This window comes from Salmo salar, chromosome 19 (assembly GCF_965601325.2).
Source record: "Salmo salar chromosome 19, fSalSal1, whole genome shotgun sequence".
NCBI classification, from domain to species: Eukaryota; Metazoa; Chordata; class Actinopteri; order Salmoniformes; family Salmonidae; genus Salmo; species Salmo salar.
The window spans coordinates 37,946,076-37,952,500 of record NC_138309.1 but is presented as its reverse complement, the minus strand read 5'-3'; positions in this window follow the sequence as shown (position 1 = coordinate 37,952,500).

The window sequence follows — 6,425 nt, the reverse complement described above, 5'->3', positions numbered from 1 at the left end:
TCAATTTATTATTGAATGTTATCAATGGACACAGCGGTGTAGAACAGAAACATACACAGCCTGTCCCTGCTGAACATTCGAACTTGAGAACAAATCGTTTGGGTGGCTGCTGCAGTTCGCAAATGATAGCCTATTGGTCAAATCTCCCACGCGGCAGTCAATGTATTCTGCTAAGAGTCATCCACAATCTAGTCCGGTTGAGGCCACAAATAGACCTTGTTTCAAAGGTATCAATAAAAAAATCTTTATTTGTATTTCTAGCAATCACATATGTACATTGTTTGAAGCACAGATTTCTAAGTCTCAGTCACAGACAGCTTGTATGGTGAACAAGAGGCTTGTAGAATCATGATTCTCTCTAGTTTTAAGTTCCTCATTCGCCGGTAGCTGAAGTTTCTTCCGTGGGGGGGGTAATGAATAACATAATGTGTAATGTGTAACATAAAACCCATCGGGTGACTGGTTGAGCCTTCTTGAGCGTGTGACGTCACACAGATACTCTACAGAGCTGTCCGTTTAGCTAGCTCGTGCCGCCGGAATGAGCAGTTAGCACAAATCTAATGACTTGGGATAACCTGCTTCAGCTTGATTATCAAATTAATTGGGAAATAAATGAACGCCTCACCAGCTAGCTACCAATTTATTTACTTTCACTGTTTGATCATACAAAAAAACAAGCCCACTAATGTCATGGTTCCTCCTGGCACCAGAGGGCTGCAGAGACCGCCCTAGAGACGTTTATTGGACTCAGGTGTGTCTTGTTATTTCATGATTGTCCCTGTTAAAAGAGGTGTGTTTTATATGGTCCCTTGCAGAAGATTGAATTGTTTTACCGTGTGAGGTTCTTTTGTTGCTTGATATGAGCAAGTTAACACAAATGTTTCACAGAATAGGTCATGTCTCCACAATTTAGTTAGTGGCTCCTGGCTGAGGAGTTATGAGTTTAACATATCTGTCTGAAAAAAAAACGTTGTTGCCCATGGTGGAATCCTGTCTAACCCGTTGGCTCTTGAAGCCTATGTCCCCATGAGCTCCCGAGTCTAGCTAACGTTCACTACCGTCGCAAATTAGCATTTCGCTAGCTAGCGGAGCTGTTTCTAAGAAAATGGCTGATATGAATCAAACACTGTAGCTAGCTAGAATGCCCTCCTCTGCGGCAATGTTACCGCTTTCATTGAAGTTGGTGGTTAGTGGTTACTACAAATTTCAGATCCGAGGCGAGAGAAATTGTTTGTCGTGTTTTGGTAAGGGTTCAGAGTGACATCATGCACCCAAGAATCCTCAACCAATCACCCAACGAATATTAATGACTTTGTCTCCGGGTATCCTACGAATGGACATTTTGCTTACCGGTAGGGGGTGCTGTGTGGGCATTACTGACTCAACTGAACGAAATGAGTCGAATGACTCGTTCTTTTGACTGAACGAGTTGAAATGAACAGTCAGTAAAAAGAGCCAAACTTCCCATCAGTATTGTGTAATTCTAATTGGAATCAAGCTAGAGTGGGCATATTCAACATTTGGAAGTTTTATTCACCCGCAACCTGGATTCAGAATGACTGTCAGCATTGGTAAGACTAAAATATGAGACTCCCTTAAACATCTAAACTGGAACAACCATTTCAGTAACAGGTACAATAAGTCCAACTAACAGATTGGAATAGTATGTTATTTATATTTGAGTAGCGTAAGATTAATTAATCAATAAAACAAATATTATATTGAGACAAACAATCCTAAAAATCAACCTGCAATAGAGCATGCTGGGAAATATGATAATGATGGGCGTAGTTTGGTTCAACTTTAGTTATTAACACCAACACTGGGGTTATTTTACACCACTGAGTGTTTATAACTCTTTACAGTGTTCATTTAACTCTTTACAGTGTTCATTTAACTCCTGAATCAACACTAGAAATGTTACACTGAAAAACCAACACTAGTTAACACTGGCCCATTTGCTGTGTGCTATGAAATAGTGACACATCCTTCCATTCATTTCAAGAACCTTTTAGAATTCTGAAGAACTATAGATGCCATGTCAAGTACCACAAACTTAACTACGGTTCTTTATCGAGCAATAATTCTCTAAGGAACCTTAAGAGCTGGTAAGAACCTTTTTTTTTTGTCCAGTGCATAGCAGCCTTGAGAATGTAGTATACACGGTACCACTTCTTCTTAACCATTAGTATGCTGGTAGTGTTCCGAATTGCCATGGTAAGGCATAACCTTTCTGCAGGGGAGGTCGACATACTGTCACAATGTTGCTTGTGGCAGATTCCTGCTCCTCGACTGTAATGGCCTGCCTGCCTGCCTGCCTGCCTGTCTGTCTGAATTCCTGTTTGAACTAAGCCGTACAAATCCCATAGATTTATATCAGTCATTTAGAGAGACTGTTCATATGTGAAGAGGCTGGCTGGGAGGCTGGGGGGCTGAGAGGGTGGGAAAATGTGACTGTGGGTGAGAGGCTGTGAGGGTGTGAGGCTGTGAGGCTGGGGAGCTGTGAGTCTGGGATTTATTTATATTCCTCCTCATCCTCTCTCACATCCTCCTCCTCAGACACTAAGGGTTTTTCATCCAGTCATCATGAATTTATGGTCCTGATGGTAAACTAGTCCAAGTTTCTGATTATACACTTTAACCTTCAACTGTCCTAATAGTCTGATAGTCCACTGTGTAACCTTTGACTGTCCTAACAGTCTGCTTGTTCACATTAACCTCCTCAACTGTCCTAACAGTCTGGTCAGTGTCCTCCAATGACAGTAATCAGATAGTCACAGTTGACATAATAGTGGGTAAAACAACATGGGGTACTCCAGTCAGTTCAGCCATGTAACCTTGCTACAAAGGAGTCCAGCTTCACCCGGCAAGCTTTAAACGATGATGTCATCCTCCCATGTGACAGGGCTCGGTTTCACTGACCGCCAGATCAATTATTCAGCACGGTTAATTGGTTCAGCTGAAGCCAGATCCCGTTGTGCGAAGGCCGGCAGGCACACACTCAACTCCATGGCCAATTGCAGGAAATTAGCTTGCGGGCCAGAGTAAATATATACAGTACATTGCCAAAAGTATGTGGACAGGCCTTCAAATTAGTGGATTTGACTATTTCAGCCACAACCGTTGCTGACAGGTGTATAAAATCTGTCACACACACACACACACAGTTTGGCCTCTGAGACACTATCCCTGCCTGAAGCTAACCAGACTGTGAAAGAAGAGAGGTTAAACAAGAAAAACCACATTTATTTGTCTCTGTGACTGAAGAGATTAATAAGACATAATTGTTTGAAGGGCCAAAGGCTCCAGACAGCTTTGTTACTTTGTGAATCACATCCATGTCCCATAGTAGTATAGTTAGTCTGCTGTTGTAGTGTCTGTAAAAGTCAAAGGCTCTGCTTGACAATTCAATGATGGATACACAAGACTCATTTAAATGCAGGAATTGATCTTCCATTTTGTAAATGAGATGTCTGATTTGCGTGCGTGTGTGTGTGGACCTCACTGTTAAAGATGAAGAACAAGAGTCACGGGAAATACCATAGAAATTGGAAGAGCCCATTTGAAGCATTTAAAACCAACATATGGTCACTACTCTTAGAAAAAAAGGGTTCCACACGGGCTCTGCGACTTTTCCCACAGGAGAACCCTTTTTGGTTCCAGGTAGAACCCTTTTTGGTTCCAGGTAGAAGCCTCTGTGAAAAGGGTTATACACTGCTCAAAAAAATAAAAGGGAACACTTAAACAACACAATGTAACTCCAAGTCAATCACCCTTCTGTGAAATCAAACTGTCCACTTAGGAAGCAACACTGATTGACAATACATTTCACATGCTGTTGTGCAAATGGAATAGACAACAGGTGGAAATTATAGGCAATTAGCAAGACATCCCCAATAAAGGAGTGGTTCTGTAGGTGGTGACCACAGACCACTTCTCAGTTCCTATGCTTCCTGGCTGATGTTTTGGTCACTTTTGAATGTTGGCAGTGCTTTCACTCTAGTGGTAGCATGAGACGGAGTCTACAACTCACACAAGTGGCTCAGGTAGTGCAGCTCATCCAGGATGGCACATCAATGCGAGCTGTGGCAAGAAGGTTTGCTGTGTCTGTCAGCGTAGTGTCCAGAGCATGGAGGCGCTACCAGGAGACAGGCCAGTACATCAGGAGACGTGGAGGAGGCCGTAGGAGGGCAACAACCCAGCAGCAGGACCGCTACCTCTGCCTTTGTGCAAGGAGGAGCAGGAGAAGCACTGCCAGAGCCCTGCAAAATTACCTCCAGCAGGCCACAAATGTGCATGTGTCTGCTCAAACGGTCAGAAACAGACTCCATGAGGGTGGTATGAGGGCCCGACGTACACAGGTGGGGGTTGTGCTTACAGCCCAAAACCGTGCAGGACGTTTGGCATTTGCCAGAGAACACCAAGATTGGCAAATTCGCCACTGTCATCATGTGCTCTTCACAGATGAAAGCAGGTTCACACTGAGCACGTGACAGACGTGACAGAGTCTGGAGACGCCGTGGAGAACGTTCTGCTGCCTGCAACACCCTCCAGCATGACCGGTTTGGCGGTGGGTCAGTCATGGTGTGGGGTGGCATTTCTTTGGGGGGCCGCACAGCCCTCCATGTGCTCGCCAGAGGTAGCCTGACTGCCATTAGGTACCGAGATGAGATCCTCAGAACCCTTGTGAGACCATATGCTGGTGCGGTTGGCCCTGGGTTCCTCCTAATGCAAGACAATGCTAGACCTCATGTGGCTGGAATGTGTCAGCAGTTCCTGCAAGAGGAAGGCATTGATGCTATGGACTGGCCCGCCTGTTCCCCAGACCTGAATCCAATTGAGCACATCTGGGACATCATGTCTCGCTCTATCCACCAACGCCACGTTGCACCACAGACTGTCCAAGAGTTGGCGGATGCTTTAGTCCAGGTCTGGGAGGAGATCCCTCAGGAGACCATCCGCCACCTCATCAGGAGCATGCCCAGGCGTTGTAGGGAGGTCATACAGGCACGTGGAGGCCACACACACACACTACTGAGCCTCATTTTGACTTGTTTTAAGGACATTACATCAAAGTTGATAAGCTTGTAGTGTGGTTTTCCACTTTAATTTTGAGTGTGACTCCAAATCCAGACCTCCATGGGTTGATAAATTGGATTTCCATTGATTATTTTTGTGTGATTTTGTTGTCAGCACATTCAACTATGTAAAGAAAAAAGTATTTAATAATATTATTTCTTTCATTCAGATCTATGATGTGTTGTTTAAGTGTTCCCTTTATTTTTTTGAGCAGTGTACATATGGAACCAAAAAGGGTTCTACCTGGAACCAAAAGTTTTTTTTAAAAGGGTTCTCCTTTTATATTATATTATCAAATCAAATGTATTCGGCGCATGTGACTAATAACAACAGGTGTAGGTAGACCTTACAATGAAAAACATACTTACAAGCCCCTAACCAACAATGCAGTTTAAAAAAATATGGATAAGAATAAGAAATAAAAGTAACAAGTAATTAAAGAGCAGCAGTAAAATAACAATAGCGAGGCTATATACAGGGGGTACCGGTACAGAGTCAATGTGGAGGCTATATATAGGGGGTACCGATACAGAGTCAATGTGCGGGGGCACCGGTTAGTCGAGGTAATATGTACATGTAGGTAGAGTTATTAAAGTGACTATGAATAGATAACAGAGTAGCAGCGGTGTAAATGGGGGGAGGGGGGGGAATGCAAATAGTCTGGGTAGCCATTTGATTAGGTGTTCAGGTGTTCTTGGACCTAGACTTTGCGCTCCGGTACCACTTGCCATGCGGTAGCAGAGAGAACAGTCTATGACTAGGGTAGCTGGAGTCTTTGACAATTTTTACGGCCTTCCTCTGACACCGCCTGGTATAGAGGTCCTTGATAGCAGGAAGCTTTGGCCATACCAAGCAGTTGCCATACCAGGCAGTGATGCAACCAATCAAGATGCTCTCGATGGTGCAGCTGTAGAACATTTTGAGGATCTAAGGACCCATGCCAAATCTTTTCAGTCTCCTCAGGGGAAATACGTTTTGTCGTGCCCTCTTCATGTCTGTCTTGGTGTGCTTGGACCATGTTAGTTTGTTGGTGATGTGGACACCAAGGAACTGGAAGCTCAACTGCTCCACTACAGCCTCGTCAATGAGAATGGGGGCGTGATCAGTCCTCTTTTTCCTGTAGGCCACAATCATCTCCTCTGTCTTGATCACGTTTAGGGAGAGGTTGTTGTCCTGGCATCACATGGCCAGGTCTCTGACCTCCTCCATATAGGATGTCTTGTCTGTGATCAGGCCTACCACTGTTGTCATCGGCAAACTTAATGTTAGTGTTGGAGTCGTACCTGGCCGTGCAGTCATGAGTGAACAGGGAGTACAGGTGGGGACTGAGCACGCACCCCTGAGGG